At 36.9% G+C, this 24,597-nt stretch overlaps 1 long non-coding RNA gene across 1 annotated transcript in view; it reads right to left on the minus strand.

The window, feature by feature from the left end:
• LOC110741915 overlaps positions 1-22,868 on the minus strand; it is a 43,904-nt gene extending 21,036 nt beyond the window's left edge. Inside the window, exon 1 of the long non-coding RNA XR_002518943.2 lies at positions 22,558-22,868. This is a non-coding gene — a long non-coding RNA (uncharacterized LOC110741915). The remainder of the gene's footprint in view (positions 1-22,557) is intronic.
• Between the last annotated feature and the right edge of the window lie 1,729 nt (positions 22,869-24,597).

The raw sequence follows: 24,597 nt of genomic DNA on the forward strand, positions 1-24,597 counted from the left end.
AAGGAGAAATTAAGATATTCTCAGATAAGCAGAAAATTCATCATTAGCTGACCTACTCTAAAAAATATGGAAAAGAGTCTAAGATGAAATGAAAGAACACCAGGCAGTAAGTGGAATATATTTGAAGAATTAAACAACCCTGATAAAGGTAATCATGTAGCTAAATACAAAATATAGTACAAATATTTTTGTAACTTTTTTTCTGCTATACAATTGAAAAGAGAACTACACAAAGCAATAATTGTAAATGTATGCTGATATGCACACAATGTATACTGATGTAATTTGTGATAATTATAGCACGAAGCAAGAGACAAATGGAGCTATATAGGAACAGAGTTTTTGTATACTACTGAAATTAAATTGGTATTAATCCAAGGTAGGTTGTTATAAAATTAAATGTTACTGACAATCTTCAGGAAACCCACCAAGAAAATAACTCAAAAAATATATAAGAAGAAAAATGACAAAAGCATTAAAATGGCACAGAAGAAAAAATGTTTTTCACACAAAAAGGCAGTAATGGAAAAATTGAGTAACAAAGAAGACAAGATATAAAGAAAGCAAACATCAAAATGACAGACGTAAATATTATTGTGCCAGTAATTATATTAAATGTAAATGAACAAAATTCTCCAATTAAATGACAGATATTGGCAGAATGAATTTTCAAAGGAAAACAACAATCAAGCTATATGCTGTCTGCAAGAGACTCCATTTAAATTTAAAGACAACAAATTTTGGAATAGAAGATAAAAATAAGCAATGCAAATAGTAAACAAAAGACAGCTGCATTGCCTATATTAATATAGACATAAAATATATTTCATAATGACAAAAGGATCAATTTATCAAGAATTATAAACAATTATATACATACACACACCAAAAAACATAGCACTCCCCAAAATAAATACATAGCACATGTTAATTACATACCTTGCCCAGTGAAGTTTATTTCAGGAATACCAGATTGGCTCAATATTTGAAAAATCAGTCAATATAATCTACTATATTATCATGTTAAAGAATAAATAAATCACGTGATTTTATCAATTGATACAAAATAATTTAACAAAATGTAACACCCACTCATTATATATACTCTTGGTCAACTAGAAATAAAAGGAAATGTACTCATATTGATAAAGAGCATCTATAAAAGCTACTTACAGCTAATGGAATATTTAATAGTGAAAAACTGATGTTTTCTCCTTGAGATTGGAAACCAATACCATCTACTCTTATCATTGCTATTCAACAACCATATTTAATAATTGATTCAACGTAGTATTGGAAGATCTAGGTAGAGCAATAAGGTGAGAACTGGAAATAATAGGCATACAGATAGGAAAGAAAGAAATAAAAATGTGCTTATTTGTACATGACATGAGTTTCTACATAGAAAATAATAAAGAATCTGGAGGGAAATTAGCTATTTCCTACTCTTACATATTAAGCACTTTGTGGTTATTATTAAAGGCAGACCATTAAGGCTATGAGTTCTTTGGTTATTTTCTGACCGATTGTCTAAACTGTTTTGCCATTTGTGACATTACACTTAGTTAATTTAACAACTGAAATAAGTGAGTTGGTATTATTGTGGACATTAAATTACTTTAATCTAGAATACAATCTATAAAAATTACTTTAGAAAGTATTAGTTCAACAAAATATATAGAATATAGAATCAACATACAAAAATTGATTATTTTTGACATGTGGAAATACACTTTAAAATACAATATCATTTTTAATTTTTCAATTGGTGTAATACTTTTGTGCAAATCTAACTATATATGTATGCCAAAAGCTGCACATTGTTAATGAAAAAAATGAAAAACAATCTAAGTTAAAGAGATACAGTGCATGTTTATGGATTAGAAAATTCAATACAATAAAGCTGTCAATTCTTCCCAAATTTAAATTTATATACTGATTTAACATAATTCCTATAAAATCTCAACAAGATTGTTTTCTAGATGTAGACAAAATTATTCATATGTATATGAATCTTATATACATGAACTTATATATAAGATATATATAATTATGTATATATATATTTAAATATATGTATATAAACATATATCATATACAAGCATTATGGAAATATATATCATACATAAATATATATTTTATTTATTTAACATATAAATATTATATAATATACAACATATCATATATAAATTTTATAATATATAATATATAAATCTTATATATAAATACATATTTATTATATTTTAATATAATTGTATCTTATAATATACTTACAAATTTATATAATTATTTATAATATATATTTATATATATACAACTTATATATTATATTTATTATAATATCTTGTATTTACACGTAAACATGTAATATATATTAACCAGAATAGCCAAAATAATTTTATGTTTATTATATAAAATATATGCTATATAAAAATATATATATGTGAACTAGAATAGCCAAAATAATTCTGAAAAAGAATAAAGTGGCTGGACGTGGTGGCTTACACTTGTAATCCCAGCATTTTAGGAGGCCGAGGTGGGTGGATAACTTCAAGTCAAGAGTTCGAGACCAGCTAGGCCAAAATGGTGAAACCCCGACTCCACTAAAAACACACAAACTAGCTGGGCGTGGTAGCAGGCACCTGTAATCCCAGCTGCTCTGGTGGCTGAGATAGGAGAATTGCTTGAACCTGGAGGGCAGAGATTGCAGTGAGCCGAGATTGTGCCACTGCACTCCAGCCTGGGGGACAGAGTGAGACTATCTCACAGAAAAAAAAAAAACAAGGAGTTATTATATAGCTACAGTAATCAAGAAAATGTGGTGTCGATGGAGGGGTTCACAGGTAGATTAGTGAACAGAAAAGCAAACTAAGAAATAGCCACTTTCAAGTTCAACCAAGGATATAAAAGCAATTGACTTGATAAATAATGCTAGAGATTAGATATCACTATGCATAAATAAATAAATCTTGATCTAAAACTCACACTTTGATCTAAATCTACCAAAATTCACTCAAAATCAATCACGGATTTAATGCAAAATTATAAATTTTTTTTAAAAGATACATATAAGGAAATATTCAGGACCAAGGTTTTGGTGAACACTTCTTAGACATGACACCTATAACAATTCATCAATTAAAAATAAATCAATAAATTACACTTTGTCAAAATTTAAAACATTTTCTTTCTGAAAGACATTCTTAAAAGGATGAGAAAATATCTACAGACTTGGAAAAATATTTTCAAGCAATATATCTGACAAGGAATTCATACATAGTGCATATAAAATAGAAAACAATCCAATAAGAAACAGTAAAAAAAATCCAATGAGAAAATGATAAAAGACACAAACATTTTACTGAAGATTATACATGTGTGACAAATAAGCCACAAAAAATTACCTTCATCACTAGCCATTAGAGAAATGCAAGTTAAAGCTGAAATGAATACCTCTGCACTTGTATGACTAATTAAAAATTTTTTAAATATATACTGACAGTACCAAGTGTTAGTGAGGAGGAAGAGCAACTGGAACTCGCCTACATTTCTGGTAGGAATATAAAATTACATAAGCATTATAAAAAAAAAGAGTGTTCAGTTTGTATAATGGTAAACATACACTTATCCTCTGACCCAGAAATCTCACTCGTAGACATTTATCCTACAAATGTTTATAAATGTTTTTAAAGCACTTATGTTCACATTAAAACTTCTCCACAAACGTTTAGAGAAATTCTGTTTATAATTGCCCCAAACTAGATACAACCTATATCTCCTTCAGTGGTTTAATGGTTAGACACACAGCAGTACATTTATACACTGGAATCATACTTATCAGTACAAACAAAAGGACTGTTGATAAGAGTAAAAACTCAAAGGCATTATGCTGAGTGAGTATAACTAGTGTTGAAAACTTGCATATTGTATGGCTCCATTTATGTGACTTTCATGAAAAGACAAAATATAATGCTGAAAAATAGATCAGTTGTTATCAGAAGTTAGTAAAAACAATAAAATGAGCCCTGAGTACAAGAAACAAATCATAGGTGTGACTTTAAAATGTCTTGTAAATGTTATATAGATGTTCTCAGATAGACTAAAGGAAGATGAAAAACATGGAGGACTAACCCCAAACTAGTAACTTCAAAGAGAAAAGTCTTTCTCAAAGGCTATTTTAGTTTTGGAATCTGAAGCATGGAGTAAAAAATAGTTAGATACATAGAAGGTCCATGAGGTTTTTAATGGAATTGAATTGGCAAAATGCCACCAGTATATAATAAAAGAACTAATATTTATTTTGAATTATAAAGACATTCCTGGGCCCCAAACTTCTTAAGGTCAAGAAGCAGGGTGAAAAAGCAACTCATTGCCAAGACAGGCCACTTTTTCTAGAAGTAGTCAATGAGAATGATAGAAAATAAATGGGATCTCAAACAGTGGTGTGAAGATCTTTGAAAAACAATGAATGGGAAACCACTCTCAGAGAATAGAACCATGACCTAGTCAAGTAATGCTCTCCCTGTTTGCACAGTAGAGTTTCAGAATGCCCATAAACCATTGGCTGCTACATACCTCCCATTATTCCCTCTTTTCGAAGGGAGCATTTGTTGTAATTTTACTATCCACTTCAACATTGTATGTAGGGTGTGCGGGGATTGATAGCTTGGCTTTATAATTCATAATTCTCAAAACCAAGAGCATCTTGAACTCTAGTAGATATAGATCACAAGATGTTAAATTTGGAATATGACACCATATTGGATGAGACATTTGTAGGTGTGTGGGAGGTTTAGGAGGGTTTAATGTATTTTGTTTGTGGAAAGGATGTGACTAATTTTAGACAGAGGGTTAACTGTGGTAGGTTGGTTGCAAAAATGGCTCAAATATTTTCCCTCCCTGTATCCATGACCCTTGCAATGTAACTTCGAAGTTCTTCCCATGCAGAAATAGTCTATTGCTAATGTGGAACATACACATGATCGAATACTATGCAGCCATAAAAAGAAAGAAATTTTGCCATTTGCAGTAATATGGATGCAGCTGGAGGCCATTATTGTAAGAAAGTTGATGCAAAAACAGAGAATCAAATACTGTATATTCTCACTTATAAGTGAGAGCTAAACACTGAGTACACAGGGACATAAAGCTGGCAAGAATAGACACTGGGGACTATTAGAGAGGGGAGGGAGAGAGGAAGTCAAGGGCTGAAATACTATCTATTGGGTACTTTTCTCAATACCTGAGTGACGGGATCAATTGTACCTAAAACTTCAATATCATGCAATACTCCCATGTAACAAACTTGTACATGTACCCCCTGAATCCAAAATAAAAGTTGAAAATTAAAAAAAATAATTTTAAAAGAAATAGTCTATTTCCTGTACCCTCTGGGTTACTGTGTGACTCACTTTGGCCAAGAGAATGCTAAGGAAAGAGCCTTGTGCCACTTCTGAGTCTAACTTTAAAAGGCCTGTGTATCTCTCTAGGGTCTTTCAGAACCCTGTAACCATGTGAACAAACCCAGGTTAGCCTGCTAGAGAATAAGAGAACAACCACATGGAACAGGGAAAAGCTGTGTCAGCTGGAGCCACCCTGGACAGCTAACCTGGCTGATTCACCAGCTGACCACAGGAGCATGGGTTGCCTCAGCTGAAATCAGCTGGTCTTGGCCCAGATCAATAGAACCATCCAACTGACTTAAAGGGTCAAGAGAAATAATAAATTTTAGGTTGTATTTTCAGTCATTAATGGGCTTAAAAATGGATAATTTATTATGAAGTAATGGCTGTTACAGAAAATTCTTGCTCATTGTATTACTCAGTGCATCTTACAGATGAATTGATAGACTAAGAAATGCAGTTTTCTTCATGCAGTGCTATGATATTGTTCTGAGACCCTCTGTTTTTGTCATCTCCTAGGATGCCCAGAAGTTCAAGACCAAGGTTTGCACTCAAATACCCTAGCTTCCTCCAGTTATGGGTGTTCTAGGAAATTTCTTTTCTTTTCCCTTCATCTATACTTACTGATGTCTTTTTGTTGTGTGCATGTTTGAGATAGTTTTGTTTGTTGTATCTGTGTTTGTGTAGCCAGAGACTAAAATGTTATTGATAACAAGGACTAGTAGAAATCATTCCAGGACTCCCTGTTCTGGGATTATACTTCAGTTATTAATGATATTAATAATGTGGGTCTGGTAGTGCAGCACCACCACTGAGAATCAAACAGACAGGGGCCACACCCCCTCCAAGGCACAGCCATGATTCAGGAATAAAACATAAAAGTAATCCGTATTTTTATTTTAAACAGGGCTATAAATCTGTCAAATACAAGCAAACATGCTGCATAACATGCATGTGTTTTCTGGGGTTTAGAGACCAGGGTCCCAGGATTATTACAGGGTGAGAAAAACTTACATCTCTAAACAGGCAATGCATTTTACTGCTTCTTCTGTCTTTCTCCATCCCTTCCACACACCCCCAATCCCCCGCAAAACAAAACAGACTCTATTCTAATTGACACTAGCCAATGAGTGTTAGGCACATACTCTAAGACAGGCACAGACAAGCTCCCTGAGGGATACCGTGTTCAACAAGACAAGGTCTTTGCCCTCAAAGACCTTAAAGATTCATGAACTAGGAAAGTAGGGGCAAGTGTGAGACAATAGAGAATGTTGAGAAGGGTCCTCTATGCTTATTGAGACCATCCCCTCAGCCACACATGCGTAAACTGAGGCCCAGAGCAGGGAAACATTTGCCAAAATTAAACCACTGGCCAAAGGCTGAGTCTGTTTAGCATCTAGGCCTTCTAACCCCAATTCCTTTTCTATCACATCAAGGTTCATCCAAATGATTGCAAGGTTCTTAGGTGATGATAATGATGATGGCAATGATAATATTGGCAGTGATGATGATGGCGATAATGATGATGACAAAGATTTCTTTGGATTATAACAGAGCATCCACATGCCTGTTTGAGTTGCTTGGCAACTCTCAATTGCTCCAGAACTAACATATTCTGGGGCTGTCTCAGAGTGACTCTATTGTTACTTTTGCCCAAAGAGGAGGATGAACCAGGTCTGAAGCACTTCCTTAGAACTCTAATGTACTACACTATGCTGAGTTATTTATGGAGCAACTTTGGGTCATAAAAGACTAGATTTCTGTGATATTTATCTTTTTTCATCCTTATAAAATAATGGCCAGAGCAGACCACCCTGCGATTTTCACCTTACCCGTATGACTGCTTCTGAAACATTCCTACTTTCTATTTTAGAACTAAATTTTCAGTCTGAAGAATTGATTTGTGTAATTAAGCAAGTGATTTTGAAGGAAGATTTTGCATGAATTTGCAATATAATTTTCTTTTTCTGTAACTGTTAATTGAAATCATTTATCAGATTTTTAAGCTGAAAAAAGTTAACTTTGAAAAAATAAGGTGTGAACTGTTCATTTTTTATGCAATCTCAACATTGTCTTTGATGCACTCATTAATTCCTTATGTACAATGAGGGATGCCGGCTTCCTCAGTTTGGATAAGAAATGGTCTGCCTTAACCCTTAGTGGGATGGGACTTTCAGACCCAACAACTTGGTAATAGTTGTCTTTATCCTTCCTTCTCCTCACATCATCACCCCAGGAAAGTCTGGGGCTAAAATTTCCATTAAAATGACCAAATTGGAATCTTAGTCTAAAACCACAAGAATTTAATAAATACAACTTTATTTTTGGTAACTCAACATCCTTTTTGAGCAGTCATTTTGTAAGAATTATAGAAATTTAAGTTAAGAAAAACTTGGGGTTTCTTTTGCTTATTCCACGCATGTTGCTTCTAGGGCTACATGTAGCCTGGGCTCCAAAAGCGAAGGCCAGGTGTCTGATCCTCAATACCATCTGACATTCACCAATGTGCCTATCCCCATGTCTAGTCTGAGTCACTGGTCCATTCCACTGCTTAAGGGGGTCCATTCCTAAGATCCACACTGCCCTCAAGCACATGGGGATTGAGCTGCATGCTTCTCCTGGGCTTTCCACTGTCTAGACATTTCACCAGCTTGCTCAAAGTCTTGTTGCCTTCACTGACTTTCTTGCCTTTCCTGGCCTTTGTTAAGGAATCTGTGCCAGGTACTACTGCTTTAGGGTTCCTAGGAACTTTTCTGGGTTACTTCCCTCCTATTAAGGTTCAGCTTAGGGTACAGGCTTCAGGAACCCCTGCGGAGAGTACTGATCTCTCTGCTTCTCTCCCTACACTCCAGAGGAAACTTTGAGTCCTGAAGTTATCTTTAAAATGTTGCCCATACCTAGATTTCTGAAGTTCTTCCAAGGGTCTAGGTTGTGCTAAAATTATGAAGAAAGAAAGATACTTTTTCCCCCCTTTTCCTCTGGGAAAGTCTTCTCCCTTTCCTGAAGCTAGTAGAACAACAAACCTTAGTTTTCTGAATGAGGAGTAGGCAAAGTTAATGCTTGCTGGGGGAAATCAGTCATATTCCAACGCCTATAGTAACAACCCAAGTAATTAACAGGACAAAGGAATAGCCCCTCTCCAGCCACCTGACCCCATGTTATAAGAGCTGCACTTTGCAAAGTTTAATGGGGGACCCTGCTCTGAGCACCCCCACAACTCCAGCCCACGGGTCTACATTCTGTGTCCTGCTGTGCGCTGTTGGACACTCTGTTCTCCTTCCTCAAAGCCTCTGTCACTCCACCAACAGTGGAAAACACTCTTAGAAGCACAAGAGGAAGTAGAAATGGTTAATTCTCTCTGAAATGCGCTCACAGGATGCCTGGAATTTTTTTTTCCTGGTGAACTTTCCTTAGCTCTAATTCATTTACCAGTGGGAAGATGGAGAACAGGTGAAGTGCAATTTTTTTCAACAGCTTAATAGTTTTCCATTATATGAATTTACCATGGTTTTACCTTACTGATGAATATTTATTCTGTTTCCCAATTTTTACTCTTGTAAACAACATCAACTTAGAGAAAAGAGCATTGGTCAGGAACATGGATCTACATACAAAATGGAAGAACTTTAGAAAAGGCATAAGTGATGGTAAAATAAAGTATTTTATTTCCCTTATTCTTAATTGCTATAAGAGATAACAACTTGTTCAAAATAATAATACTAACAATATATTGAGTGTCTATAGCTTGTATATAAGGAAAATGAGCAATGGTAATGTTGTAAGGGGCTGGCAGGAGGAATGGCATTACTGTGTTATGCAGTACTGTACTAAACTTGAAGTGGTATAGTGTTATTTGAAAGTAGACCTAGATTATTGTAAATACATGTTGCAAATTCTAGGGCAATCACTTAAAAATGTAAAAAGAAGTATACTTGATATTCTAAGAGAGAAGAGAAAATGGGCTCATATAACATACTCAATTCAAACCGGAAAAAGAGAGTAAGCAAAGAAAAGAAACAAAGAACAAGGACAATAAATAGAAAATAGTTACAATATGGTAGCTATTACTCCAACTATATCAATAATCACTTTAAATCTGAATGGTTTAAATACACTTATTAAAAGTCAGAGAATGTCAGAGTGGATATAAAAACAAAACCCAACTATACGTTGTCTACAAGAACTTCACTTTCAGTATAAAGACACACAAAAGTAAAGAGATGGAGAAAAATATACCATACTCGAAGTAATAAAAATAAAACACTATATTAATTTCAGACAAAACAGATTTCACAATAAGGAAAATTATCAACAATAAAGAGAGGCATTTTATAATAAAAATGTTAATTCTCCAAACTTCATGTGTATGTGTGTAATAACAGAGGTCCAAAATACATGAGGCAAAAGCTGATAGATAAATGTACTATTATAGTTGGAGACTTCTACACCCCTCTATCAGTAATTTAGTTTCATAAGGCTAAAACATCAGTTAGAATATAGTCAAACTGAACAGAACCATCAATCACCTCGCTCTAACCGATATTTATAAAATACTTCATCCAACAACAGCAGAGCACGCATTCTTCTCGAGTTCCTAAGGGACAAGGACTGAGATATAACACATTCTGGGTCATAAAATTCACCTTAACAGAGTTAAAAGTATATAAATAATATGATGTCTGGTCTCAGATCATAATGAAGTTAAACTAGAAATCAACAGAAAGAAGCTGAAAAATCTTAAAATATCTAGAGACTAAACAGCACGTTTCTAAATAGTATGAATAAAAGAAATACTAAGAGAAATTAAGACATGTTTTGAACAAAATGAAGCTACAACTTATCAACATTTGTGGGATGCAGCAGAAACAGTGCTTACAGGGAAATTTATAGCATTAAATGTGCATATTAGAAAAGAAGAAGGATTTAAGATTAGTTAGCTAAGCTTCCACCATAGGAAGCTAGAAAAAGAAGACAAAATCAAAGCCAAATTAAGCAGAAGAAAACAAATATAAAAATTATGGTAGAAATAAATAACATTGAAAATAAAAAATCAATAGAGAGAATCAACAGACTCAAAAGTTACACTTTGATCGTATTTTTAAAAGTAATAGAACTGCAGCTAGAGCAACCAAAAGACAGACAGAGAGAGGCAGAGAAAGAGCGAGAGAAAACAAAAATTACTAATATCAGAAATGAAAGAGGAGTCATCACTACTGATCCCTTACATATTGGAAAGATAATAAATGAATATTAGAATTAACTCTATGCTCACGAATTTGACAACTTAGATGAAATGGACCAATTTCTTAAAAGACTATCTGCCAAAACTCACACAAGAAATCAATAATCTGAATAGGCCCATATTTATTAAAGTAATTGAATAAATAATTAATAACCTTTCAGAAAATAAAGCATTGTGCTTAGATGGTTTTACCTGTGAATTCTATCAGACATTTAAAAAAGAAATCATGCCAATTTTCTAAACACTAGAAAGATCATTCTTGCAGCTAAACATTTGTCCATGTATAATTTCCATAGGATGTATTACCGGTGAAGAATTGTTGGATTAAAAGTATATGTATTGTTAATATTTTATTAGGTATTGCCAAGTTGCACTGCTAAGTTTGAAATTAAGTTTTAATTAAGAATAAGAAAAAAATAAAATCAGTTTGAAACCAATTAATAGAGTGTTTATTTCTCTGAAAACCTGCTGACAATTGAAATGTTTTGGTGTTGTCATTTTTATGGTTAAAAATAAGAATTCATTAATGTTTAAATTGCATTTATTTTAACAAAATAAATGTAAAATAATTTTAGTAATGTTCGTGTGTGTTTTCAATTCTAAAGAACCTTCTCATGTTCATTAGTAGTATTTTAATAATTATAATAGCACAAATATAATACTTAAATTTGCCAACTACTATTGTAAGTGCCTTACATATTCCAAGTAATTTAATTATCAGGACACCCCAATAAGTTAGGAAATGTTATTTCCATTTTACAGATAAGTAAATTGAGTATAAAAAGATTAATTAAATTGCCTAAGGTCACGCTTAGTTGGAAATTAAGTCTGCCACACTGGCAGAATCCATACTCTTAAATGTTATGTTACTCTGATTTTCAGGGGGTGTTTGTTTTTAATATGTGCATGCACACACACACAGACACACACACACAGACACACACACACACACACACACACGATTTTCCAAGCAAGAAAACAAACCTACCATAAATGAGCTAATTAATATATTTGCTACGATAGAAAGTATTTTAATTGTATTAGGATTTAAATGTACTATAATTAAAGTAGAAAGACAAACTGGGCAAAGTATTACACATTTTAGAATTAAACTTTTCTCAGCCTCCCCCTTTATTCTTTTATCTGTCAATGATATATATACCCACATTTGCTTCTAATTTTTTTAAATTTTATAATTTACATTTAAACATTTTATTTACATAAATCAGGCACCAAATTTCTTTTTGCAAATGTTTGGTCATTGTCTCAACACATTGACTGAGTCATATAACCTTTAACTACAGATTTTAAATTCCATTTGACATAAACCTGGGAATGCCTCTGAATTTTTTTTCTGGTCCATTGGCCTGTCAAAAAAAAGGCCAAACCATACTGATTTTGTTATTGTAGCTTGATAATGTATATAGGCAAGACTTTCTGCATTACCGGATATAACTTTTTTTCTTGACGAATTGATTTCTTCATATACTTTAAAATCATTTTGTTGAATTTCAAAGAGAATCTTGACATTTATTTTAGTTACATTTCATGTTACTTTGAATCATTGTTCAATTGTCTTAACATTTAGAAAAAGAATGTGTTTAACTGCAAATCATGATAATTTTGTTTCCTTTTCTCCAATATTTATACTGGTCATGATTTTTCCTCTTTTTTGCGATCCCTAGCATTTCTAAAAACAAAAAGTTTTAAAATATTGCATGTGTTTGTGTATGTATATATATGCACAGAATAAGCATATATATAATTGATTTTACTTATTTACTTATTCTAATGTATTTAAATCCTGATTCTATTTGGTTCTGTATTTTCTGTTAAGTTTTGTTGTTATATTTCTATGTCCTTGAGTTAATGTTTAATTCGTTAAAAATGTTACTAAATAATGGATGTATGTAATATTTTAAATTTTTCTAGGAGAGGAACTTTGACTGTTTTTGAGATTTGATCTGTAGCTTTTGCATTGTTTCTTTTCTATAAATATAATAGAAATATGCAATTAAAATTTTGAATTTTTATTTGGCAAAAATGTATTTCACAGAGTATTGCTAAATTTCCTAACAATTGTTATTGTTTTAAAAATATTTGTCATTATTACTTTAATTATACCTAATAAGTAAATACATTATATGTGAAACATGTTTATAATTTTTTAAGTTTATTGAGTTTTTGTTGACTAATATAAGTTCCTATATGTGTGTTAGAAACAAAGATATATTCTGCATAACGTAAAAGTCATATTATTTAGGCTTTCTCATTTTTTTCTACCAGATCTGTCAAAGACAAATAAAAGCAAGTAAAAGGATGTCGTTATAACTGTTTTCACATTCCGCTTTGTATTTCTAAAGACATTGGTGGTACTAGGGTCAATTCCTTTCACTGGCTGGCATTAATGTCTGTTAGCCCCTATTTTGGGTGATGGTGCGACTTTCCTCTTCTCCCCATTTGTCTTCATTGGTACTTGGGCAGAGTTGTGTGTTTATATGTGTGTGTTTGTGTGTGTGTGTTTGTGTGTGAGATGGAGGTGGAGGGTGGAGCTAAATTATGATCTCCTAGCCAGATGTCGTTTTGAACAGCAAGCTGGCCAAGAGGCCTTCTGCAGACCTGCTGACTCTTCACCCTTCATGATCCAGGTGTCAACCTTGGCAGAGGTCTCAAGGAGAGGGAGTGAGGAAAAGGGAGGTAAAGCGCAAGTGCAGACACATGGTCCATTATATTATCTCAGCTCATGAATGCTGGTGATGGCATCTGCAGTCCAAGCTTTATTTTCAGTTCCCTCTTAACTAGTTGGCCCATATTCTTCTGGCTCCAGGAAAGAAGTCTAAAAATAGATTGCAAGAGATGTGATGATCACTTTGCATTCAAAATGGCCTTACCTCCAGGAGTGATGCTTGTATATTTAAAATGTCTTTTAAGAGCAGTTTCAGAAAATCACCCTAACAGGTGCATCTCAGTGGTGGCAGCTGTGAGCTCTGCCATGTGGGAGAGAGGTCAGGAAATTCAGTGTTAGACTCAGAGAAAGCCAGCCTGATGGCCAGGACACCCAGTGTGGAGTCTTCTTTTCTAAAACTTCAGTAATGCTTTGTGGAGGAATTAAGGCTACTTTATGCTGCCTTTCCATTGGCTGAAGCAGTAAGATCAATAGACGAACAAAAGGAAAACCCAAAAGCTTAGAATCAGTACTACTAGGATGGCACTCTTCCTAACAAAATGTCATCGCACACACTTCGCATGGTTCTCTCCCACCCTCTGAAGCTGGACCCGGGATTTAACCTGGTATTTCGTGATCAGAAGCTCTGAGGGTTGATATAGGCAAAAAGGCATCACTAGACTCTCTAGTCAGATCCCCATCTGGCATTTGAATTCTTTGTCTTATGCCACCAAAGTGTTCTCCCTCTTTTCCTCCCATGTCTGCATGCATCTAGCATCTCTGTATTCACCTGTGCACTATTTCTCAAGCTGTTCCCCCACCTTCAATCACATAGCACACGTTCCTGCCCTTTGTCTACTTGAATCCACTCCACTCAAGTTGAACCTTCCCAACACATGCTCTCGTTTCGGACATCCCTACTTGCATTATGTGTAATAATATTCAATTATAGACGGTATTTGAAAAATTATTTACATTGGTCCTTAGATTGCCAAATAAACTATCAAACCCCTTAGAACATGTATCTTCCTCATATCACTTCTTGACCTAGCCTGGCACAAGTGGTTCAGTAAAACCTTGGGAGATTCTATTGCTTTTCTCTATCCTCTCCACAGAAAAGAATTAGCATGGCTCCAGTTTGGTTCTGAAAACAGAATTGCAATACCTCATATTCAAGTAAAAGTTTGAACCAAAAGATGGTTCATACGATTGTAGTTTCTGATTCACATCTACTCTCAACTGCCTCGGTGAGAGCCTCCTCCCCCTCCCACTCTCGGCAATGAGGTGTTTATTTGGACATTTTGGTCCATGTGCCATTTTCAGAGGCTGGAACGCTCTTTCAGGCACATGCGACGCCGTGTGGGGTGATGTGTCCCTTCTCATCATCACGTAAGATATGGTCTGCTCTGCTTTCAAATCCAAATTCCATCTATTTTAATGTACAGTAATTACACCATATCAAATTTCTGCCTACAGCACTACACATCTTACTTTCCACCGTCTAGCACCTCCTGTCATCTGCAGAGGGGGCTAGGAACAGAGTGAGCTGTGTACTAAAGAACAAACTCATCAAGCCTCCAAACTTCCCCGTCCTCACTCATTGCCAGAGCTCCCCGCGTTAAGAAGGAGGACAACACCACCACCACTTTGCAATCCAGTCGCACAGCCCGGAGTCTGGATAGCACAGAGGTTTTGTCTACCATCATTCCGAAGGAGTGTTCCAGACACCACTCCAGCCCTGGCCAAATGGAATTATACTGAATCACCCTCTTTCCATATTTATGGTTGGAGTGGGTAAGGGAGGGGGGTGGAGATGGGCAGAAAGGTCTAGCACTTTCGGTTATATGGATTCTGAAAAATCAGCTACCTTTTTTTATTCTTAAAATGTATATGTTGCATATGTTGCATCTCTAGGCTCTGGAGGTTGGTGCAAATGTTCTCTTGCTCAGGAGGAGTAAGAGCCAGAAGACAGGAGAGGTGCTTTGGGAAAGCCTGTCAAACCAGTGTGCAGACTATGAGCTCCCTGGGGCAGATACTAACTCACACCACCTTGAAGAATCCAGTGACCTTCAGGGCCTCCCACTGGCACCAGTGTGAGCTAATTAGATTGGGCTAAATTCGATCATTTAACGAAAAGCACATAGCTGGAATTGGATTCTTCTGGCCTTCAGGTAGAATAACTTAGGGTCACCCTAAACCCATTAAACAATGTTGGTTACACAGTTGCCTTTGGTACAAAGACCAAACCCAGAAATTCCTCAATAGCAGTCCACTTCAAGGCCATGGACATATCAGCTTCCCCCCAAGTCCAATGTCCTTCCCCACTCATTCTCCTGTCCCCCAGCTCTACCCAGCTTATGCTATTTGGGGGGCATGAATAGCTGAGAAACCTCCCATTTAGAAGTATGAACTTGTTAGTTTGGAAAAGCTGAGTAGCTACTGAAACTTCTGCAACATGAGCCGCTGGGCATCAGAGCCGAGAAGACCCTGTGAGGTCATGGACAAAACAGAAATCTGAGGCCTAGAAAAATAGCCACACAATTAACTGATGGTAACCTACAGAAACGTGTCAGTTGATGAAGCACAAATGAGAAGGATATTGAGGAACTTCCAGAGCCTATGGGAAAGAGAGTCTGCAGTAGAAGGTGGGGCCCAGCTATAAGACCTGAGTCAGAACAGGTACGCCCCAACCCAGGCATCCACTCCTGCTAGAATGAACATCACCTGAAATTTATTTTAGTCAAAGTCATTCCACCCAAGTCTCAAGTCCAGTAAGAAAGAATATGATTGTCTGAGCTGAAGTCATGTACCTGACCACCAACATTAGAAATGTCAATCATCATTGACAAAGAAAGAAGACTCTCAAAGAGGCAGGTTCAAGGGTCTTCTGCTGCTTCCATAGAAGGAAGGCAGTGGAATGAAGTCCCTGTCTCCCCAAACTGCACATAATCAGGGAGCGGACATTCCTCCAAGGGGACTGTCACAAGCCCCATCTGAACACTTACAGAGCCCAGCATGACAGTACAAACATTTCTAAATGTTACAAATCACGTTACAAACTATTTTTTTAAATATGATATCCTCCCACCTTGACAAATAAAGCTTCATAACAACCTGGAAGGTCAGGCTTGAGTTTAGAATTTCTAAACACCTTGGAATTTTAGCTACACATGGACAATGCACGCAACCCTCCCACTCCAGCTTATTAACTACTCCGTCTCCCACTCTTCTCTCTCTTGCCTTATAAACAGCCTCCAATTCTAATGTGTAGACACCAAGATCACAAGTTCCAGCTCCGTCTACACTTGCAAACAGCAGACCCTTGACCACAACTCTAGACCAGTGTGTGGTCTGCACTTGGGAGGTAAGATCCAAAAAAGAGGTCAATGAAGTTCTAGAAGTGGGCTTAGGACCATCTGGGCAGGGGGCTGACCTAGCTGGTGTGGTCTAGAGCAGGAGGCATTGGCTCTATCCAGTCACATTCTCTTGTCCTGTCAGGAGGCATACAGCTACAGGAGTACCAAAGCAAGGATGGGAGTCTTCTTTCTTGTCTAGAGGCAGAACTGCACAGTTAAGGGAAAGGGGTGCTGAAAAGATGGGAAAAAAAGGAACAACACAGATACTCTTTAGGCCCAGACAAGGCAAGTAACTTGCTGAAGATCACACAGCAAGACAGTGGCAGAACTAGGTAGTGAATCACACACATATCATATTAATCCAATTCCAGTGCTGAGTAATAGGTCATTAAAGCTTGAGATGCCTCAATATTTTCTTTAGGAAGCTTCTTCCCCAGGATCACTCACGTCCTCAAACCTAGAATATTGCTAGGCTTATTTTAGTAATAGAGTAAACAAGCTAATAAATGGTCCAGCTGTCCCCCTCGCCCAACACCAAGGCTTGGCAAAGGACCAGTTTCTAGAGATCTTCAATTTTTTTTCCACCTCTTGTGCTCACTACTCCAGTTTTTCCCTGAATCACTCCATCATCCTATTATTTCACAACCCTGACACAGCTCATCAAGAGCACTAAACACCACAGACGCTTCACTCCAACTTACTGAACTTCTCGCTTGCATCCGCTCAGTCCACTCTCCTTCCTAATTGAGATACTTTCTTCTGTCATAACCAGGACTTTCCCTTGTGTAGAGTTTCCCTTACATCTCTCTCCACTCCATAGGGCCTCCCCCACCAGATGTTTAAATGCTGAGGTGGAAACTTTCTTCAGACTCTTGGAGTGATTTTACCCAAATCCTTGGTTTAAACAAATACTGGTGACCCTCCAACCTGTAAATCTCCTGGAATCCCTCCTATCCCTACAAAGTTCTTCTCTAAGTCTCCTCTTGAATTTCTTTAAAATGTTTTGTTTTGAATTAATTATAGATTCACAGGAAGTTGAAGGAAAACTTACGGGAAAAGCTCTTCGCCCAGTTTTCCCCAATGGTAACATCTTGCGTAAATACAATACAGTAACAAATCAGTAAATTGATATTGATCTAATCCACAGACATTATTTGGGTTTTACCAGTCTTGCATGTGCTCATTTATTTACTTATATGTGTGTGTGTGTGTCTGTGTGTGTAGTTCTTTGCAATTTTATCAGATATGTGGATTCCTTTAACCACCACAATGTAGATAAAGAACGGTTTCATTACTACAGATTTTCTTGTGCTAGAACTTTACAGCTATATCCACTCCTGTCCTATCACTAACTCTACTATTCTATACTTGAGCTCTATACTTTTGTTATTTCAAATATATATATTTGAGATATATATATATATATATATATATATATATATATATATATATGCAGACAACCCGGACCCCTCCTCCACTGTTAATGGGAATGTAAAATGGTATAATCACTCTGGAAAATAGTTGGGCGTGTCCTATAAAACTAAGCATGCACTTACTATAGTTCCCAGTTTTTGCCTATAACAAATAAAGCTGCTATAAACATTTACATAAAGGTGTTTATGTAAACATAGATTTTTCATTTCTCTGGGATAAACGCCCAAGAGTATAATTGCTGGGCTGTATAGTAAGTGGGTACTTAGGTTTACAGGACACGCCCAACTGTTTTCCAGAGTGATTGTAGCATTTTACATTCCCATCAGCAGTGGAGGAGGGGTCTGGGTTGTCTGCATCCTCACCAGCATATGTTGAAACCAGGATTCTTCATTTAGCCATTCTGATTGGTGAGTAGTGAGATATCATTGTGTGTTTGCAATTTTGTAACACAACAGAAATTTATTGCCCACAGTAGTTCAGAAGGCTAGAAATCCCAAATTGATGTCAGCAGCACCATGCGCTCTCTGAAGGCTCAGGGTGAGGGAATCCTCCATGCCTCTCGCCTGGCCTCTGGAGTTACCAGATGGCCGTCCTTGGCATTTCTTGTCTTCAAGATGCAACACTCCAGTCTCTGCCTCTGCCTTTACACAGCCTTCTCTTCTGCATGTTATGTGAGTTTTCCTCATTGTGGTTTTAACTTGAATTACTTCCATAGCTAATTATGTTGAATATGTTTTCATGTTCTTTTATTTTTGCCATCTGTATGTCCTCTTCAGTGAAATGTCTGTTCATGTTTTTTTGCCCATGTTCAAATTGAATTGTTCATTTTCTCTACTGACTTTAAAGACTCCCTTCTACATTCTCGATATGAGGCCTTTATTGGATATGTGACTTGCTAATGCTTTCTCTCACTTTTTTCATCTTTACAATTTTTTAATAGCAAAAGTTATTTTAACTTAGATGACGTCTAATGTATCGATTTTTCCTTTCATAAAATGTGTGTGTGTGTGTGTGAAAACTAAAAATTTTTGCCTAGTCCTAGGTCCTAAAGATTTCCTCCTATTCTAAAATAGATACAGCTTTGCACTTAAGTCTGTGATCCATTTTGGTCTGAATTTGTATAAGGTGTGAGATTTAGATGAAGGTTTACTTTCTTACCTATGGATGTCCAATTGCACCATTACTATTTGTTGAAAATGCTATCCTTTGTCCACTGAATTGCTTTTACACCTTGTTGAAATCATTTGGGCATATTTTAAACTATTTCTGGGTTCCATTTCTGTTCCACTGATCCATGTATCTATCTCCATGCCAAAACCAGACTATTTTGATTACTATAGATATTACTATAGATAACATCGGTTAGACTGGTTCTTTTTATTTTATACTTCTCTTCAAAGTTGTTTTAGATCATTTGTCCAGATTCCTTTTCTTTCCATGTAAACTTTAGAATAAGATTGCCTTTTTCTGCAATAAACCTTACTGGGATTTTGATAGACATTTTATTAAATCTAGAGATCAGTTTAAAGAAAATTGCCATCTTTACTGTGTTTAATCTTCCAATCCATAAACATGGTATATCCCTCCATTTAGTTAAGTTTTTTAAAATTTATTTAATCCACATTTTATAATTTTCAATAAACAGATTCTATACATAATTTGTTAGATTTAAACCTAGGTATGTTTTTAATAATTGTAAATGATTTTTAAAATATTTTGTTCATGTCTGGTGTATAGAAATATAATTTATTTTTGTGTATTGATCTTGCAAACATGGCCGGTATTTTAGCTGTAGGAGCATGATTTTTGTTTCTTTTTAAATGGAGGGCTGTTTTGAGATTTTCTATATAGAAAATCATGTTATTTGTAAATAGAGAAAATTTTATTTCTTCTTTTCCAGTCAGTAAGTTTTTTTTCTTTCTATTTCACTAGCTAGAACTTCCAGTACAATGTTGAATAGGCATGATGTGAGTGGACATTCTTCCCCTGATATCAACTGTAGGGTGTGGTGTGTGTGTATGTGTGTTCTTTACTATGTCAAGGAAGTTTTTTGGCCAGGTGCAGAGGCTCACTCCTGTAATCCCAGCACGTTGGAAAGCTGAGATGGGAGGATTGCTTGAGACAAGGAGTTGGAGACCAGCCTGGGGGACATACTGAGACCCCTGTTTCTACAAAAAAATACAAAAATTAGCCAGTTGCAGTGGTGTGTGCCTTTAGTCTCAGCTATTCAAGTGGGAGGATCACTTGAATACAGGAAGTTGAGGCTGCAGTGAGCCATGATTACACCACTGAACCTGCACTCCAGCCTGGGTGACAGTGAGACTCTATCTTAAAAAAGAAAGTTTTTCTCTATTCCTAGTTTTTTAAAAGTTTTTATCATTAATGCCTGTGCAAGCTTGTCAAACACTTTTTGTGCAACAATTGATACTATCACATGCTTTTTCTTCTTTAGCCTGTTAGTATGGTGGATTATGTTAACTGATTTTTACATAGCATGCCAAAGTTGCAAACCTGGAATAAATCCCACCTGGTCCTTGTTATGTGATGAATTGTGTACCCCCAAACTTCTATATTGAAGCCCTAATCCTTAGTACCTCAAAAATGTGATTGTATTTGGAGATAGGGATTTTAAAGGGGTAATTAAGTTAAAAATGGGGCCATTTGAGTGGACTTCAATTTAACAGCATCAGTGTCCTTGTAAAAAAGATGAGAATAGGACATAGAAAACACAAATGGAAAGGTGACCATGTGAGGACACAGTGAGAATGCAGCCATCTGAAAACCAAGGTGAGAGGCCTAAGAAGAAATCATCCCTGTAAATACTTTGATCTTGGACTTCCAGCCTCTCAGAGCCTGAGTGTGGAAAGGAATCCTGCACAGTGATTATACTTTGCAGAAAGAACTCTGTTCTTTCATCTTTCTCAGTTTGCTCCCCATCACTTTTCATGAGTGCGCTACAGTACAGGTACATGTAAATTGAATGAAAAGCCATGGCTGGCTTTGACTCCACGCAGGAGTTCTCATTCTCTCTGTCTGAGTCTGTGAGGTCTCTGCCTTGATCAAGGTTTGACTAGACAGGTCTCCAGACCACAACCCGGAGCTTCCGGCTGGGCTCGTTTTTCTTTAGGAAGGTCTGTCTGCTCACACAGGCCTGGGCCCACTTTGCTCCAACCTATTGATCTCCCTTGATGTTTCTCATTAACCCACAATCACCCTTAGTCTTCCTTCCTAAAACCCTGCCAGAGCCTTCCCATGGGTTTCAACACCGTCTGGGCTCCCATTCCCTAACCTGCATCCCCTTCATCTCGGGGCCCGATCCTGTGTCCCATCAGCCTCCCACTACCCCTCACACCTGCCTCTGCTCTTCTGCACCAGGCTCAGCCCCCAGTCCTCACTCCCAGTTGCACCCGATTATCCTCCAAGGCTGACTGCACATTCCCTGCTGCTTTCCAGTCCTGGCCACCTCTCTCCTACCCCCTCTACTATCTCAGTCTCTTCTCTGGGTTCCGTTCTGGCCATCCAGGTCCTGTAGGTCCCTGTCCTCTAACTTTTGTGGCTGAGGTCATTTGTCTATTTTACCCTTTACCCTTGCCTTTATTTTATCTGATCCACTAGTTTCCTCTTACTATAAATTAAATATCAATTTAAATAACATTATGTAATTCAAAGCACCAGTGCTACAGAGACATGGCATAAGTTGTGCCAGTCAAATTGCCTGAAGTTTGATTTCAATCAGTGATTCCAAGTAAAATAACACAACTACCCCAGGGCAGTCCCCTCTGTGGGAACCAGGTCACATGGAAAGTGGAAAATAATCTGTTGTTAAGGTCTCTGGACACCTCACACCAGGCAGGCATGTGGGTTTCAGAGTCAGATGTCCACTGAGCTACCGTTTGAATCCCCATCCCATACGAATGAAGGAGAGTTTTCTTCCGTTTGTCTACTCTAGCAGTTGGTACTGTAATGAGGACCACAAGCTTTCATTGTTGGATCTGGGACTCAAACCCGAGTCTGTTTGCCTCTGAGGACATTGATGTCCCCCAGAGTGGGGATCTCCCCTTGCTGCAGTTGCCCAGAGCCTTCAGGAGAAGACAGGTGCTGGTGGTATACCAGTCTCAGCCTGGGCATGGCTGATAGGGTCACATGGTGGCCATGTTCCCTGGGCTCTTCACTGCCCAAAGATTTTCTGAGTTCACCTACTCTGGTTTGTGCTTGGCACTGATGATCAAGCAGGGTTCCTTGGGTCCTGTGTGTCTCCAAGGCTGCAAAAAGAGCCTTCCCTTAGGCTCTGCCTACAGCACCTCTCTCTACAGGGCTAAGTTATAAGTCCACAAGAAACAGTGGGTACAGTTCAACCAGTATCTGGTAGTATATCCTGATTCCTTCCTGGCTCCCTTGTAAACATCTCCACCCCTGACAAAACCTACATTGCAAATCAATGCGTAGTTGCTCACTCACCAGTTCATCAGACATACCCAGACACATCCTCTGCTATAATCAGAATGTCCGTGTCACTCCCAAATTAATAGCAGAAATCTAGTTGACGATGTAATGACATTTGGAAGTGGGGCCTTTGTGAAGTAATCAGACTATGAGGCAGAGTTCTCATGAATAAGATTTGTGCTCAGAGATCTGCCTTGCCCCTTCCACCATATAGGATGCAGCAGGAAAGTGCTACAGATGAACCAGAATGTAGACCCTCACCAGACACCAAATCTGCCAGTATCTTAATCTTATATTTCCCAGCTGGGCACGGTGGCTCACCCCTGTAATCCTAGCACTTTGAGAGGCCGGTTGATCGTAATGTCAGGAGATCAAGACCATTCTGGCTACCATGGTGAAACTGTGTCTCTACTAAAAATACAAAAAAATTAGCCAGATGTAGTGGTGGGCTCCTGTAGTGGCAGGCGCCTGTAGTCCCAGCTACTCAGGAGGCTGAGGCAGGATAATGGCATGAACCCGGGAGGTGGAGCTTGCAGTGAGCCGAGATCACGCCACTGCAGTCCAGCCTGGGCAACAAAGCAAGACTCTATCTCAAAAAAATAAAATTAAATAAATAAATAAATAAATAAATAAATAAATAAAGTAAAAGCAAATCTTATATTTCCCAGACTCCAGAACTGTGAAAAATAAATTTTTGTGGTTTAGAAGACACACATTTATGAGACGGTTTTATAACAGTGCAAACAGACTATGACATCCTCTCACACTTGTGACACCTGTAACTTGGGTGCACACATCTCGTTTCCTGTGAGCACCCTTAGGCCAGGGGTCTTATTCATTTTGGTGTATCCCGCATATAACACCGGACCTGGCTGTCAGTAAGCACTAAGAAAGCATTCAAAGAAATGTCCTGAGCTCATGGGCAGCCATGTGCATATGCAGTAGTTTAAAGTGCTGTATTTTGTAGGGCTGAGTAGCAGGGAGGTGTGAGGGATGGAGATGAAGCACTGGAGGAGGTAGTAGCTACAGGGGTGTGGTAGTTCAGTGGCTGGAGCCTGGCCATGAGGTGAATGTCAAGGGACCTGAGTCCTGGTCTTGGCTTTGTTCTTTGTTTTGTAACTATAAATGGGCCATTTGATTTCTCTGGGTGCTTGCATTCTCCCCACTACCCGTGTATAACAATAGCAGGAGATGAGGCAGTATAGTTAGTAAGAAGGCAAAGATTCAGATATAGAGACATCTGAGGACAGTGGTCCTGCCCAGGAAGACCCTGAGGAGGTGGGCCAAAAACTGGCGTAACAAAGACAGAAACTGTGTTCATGAAAGGGAGGCTTCAACATGGAAAATCTAACCCTTTTCCCAAAATAAATTCATGAATTCAACCTAGAATTTATCAAAAGACAAACAAAATTCTTCATGGAAATTGACAATCTGATTCTGATATTTAAATAGAAGACTTTCTGTGCAAGAAGAGCCAAGAAACTGTAAAAAATTTAAAGATAAAAGAGAAGGAGTGTTTGTCCAAAATATGTTTTAATCCCATTTTGATAAAAAGCAAGTTGTATCAGCACTAGAATAGACAGAGTAGTAGAACAGAAAAGTGAATTCAGAAATAGATCTGTGTCCATATGAGAACTTAGTAAAGACTAGAGACAGGAGGGCCTATGAAATATAGTATACATTTAAAAATATATATTGAAATTCCTATCTCATACCATTTGAAAAAAATAAATGTAGGCATTACAGAATCTAAACATAAAAAACTACTATAAAATCAGAGAAGAAGATAAGAAAGTTCTTTTCAAACAAGAAGTAAAAAAGACAAAGAAAAGGCTGATAATTTGACATCAGTAGATATTCAATAAATATTTGTTGAATAAATAAGTGAAACACAATTGTAAAACTCTAAACCACAAAAAAATTACAGGCAAAATTAAAATAGTAGACTGTGTAGCAAATAGATGGCAAACTGACAGAGGGTTATTAACTGGAATATATAAAGAACTCCTACAAATAAGACAGGATAAGAGAGGAGGAGGAAGAGGACAGTTCTGG

Source organism: Papio anubis, chromosome 20 (genome assembly GCF_008728515.1).
Source record: "Papio anubis isolate 15944 chromosome 20, Panubis1.0, whole genome shotgun sequence".
Classification (NCBI taxonomy): Eukaryota; Metazoa; Chordata; class Mammalia; order Primates; family Cercopithecidae; genus Papio; species Papio anubis.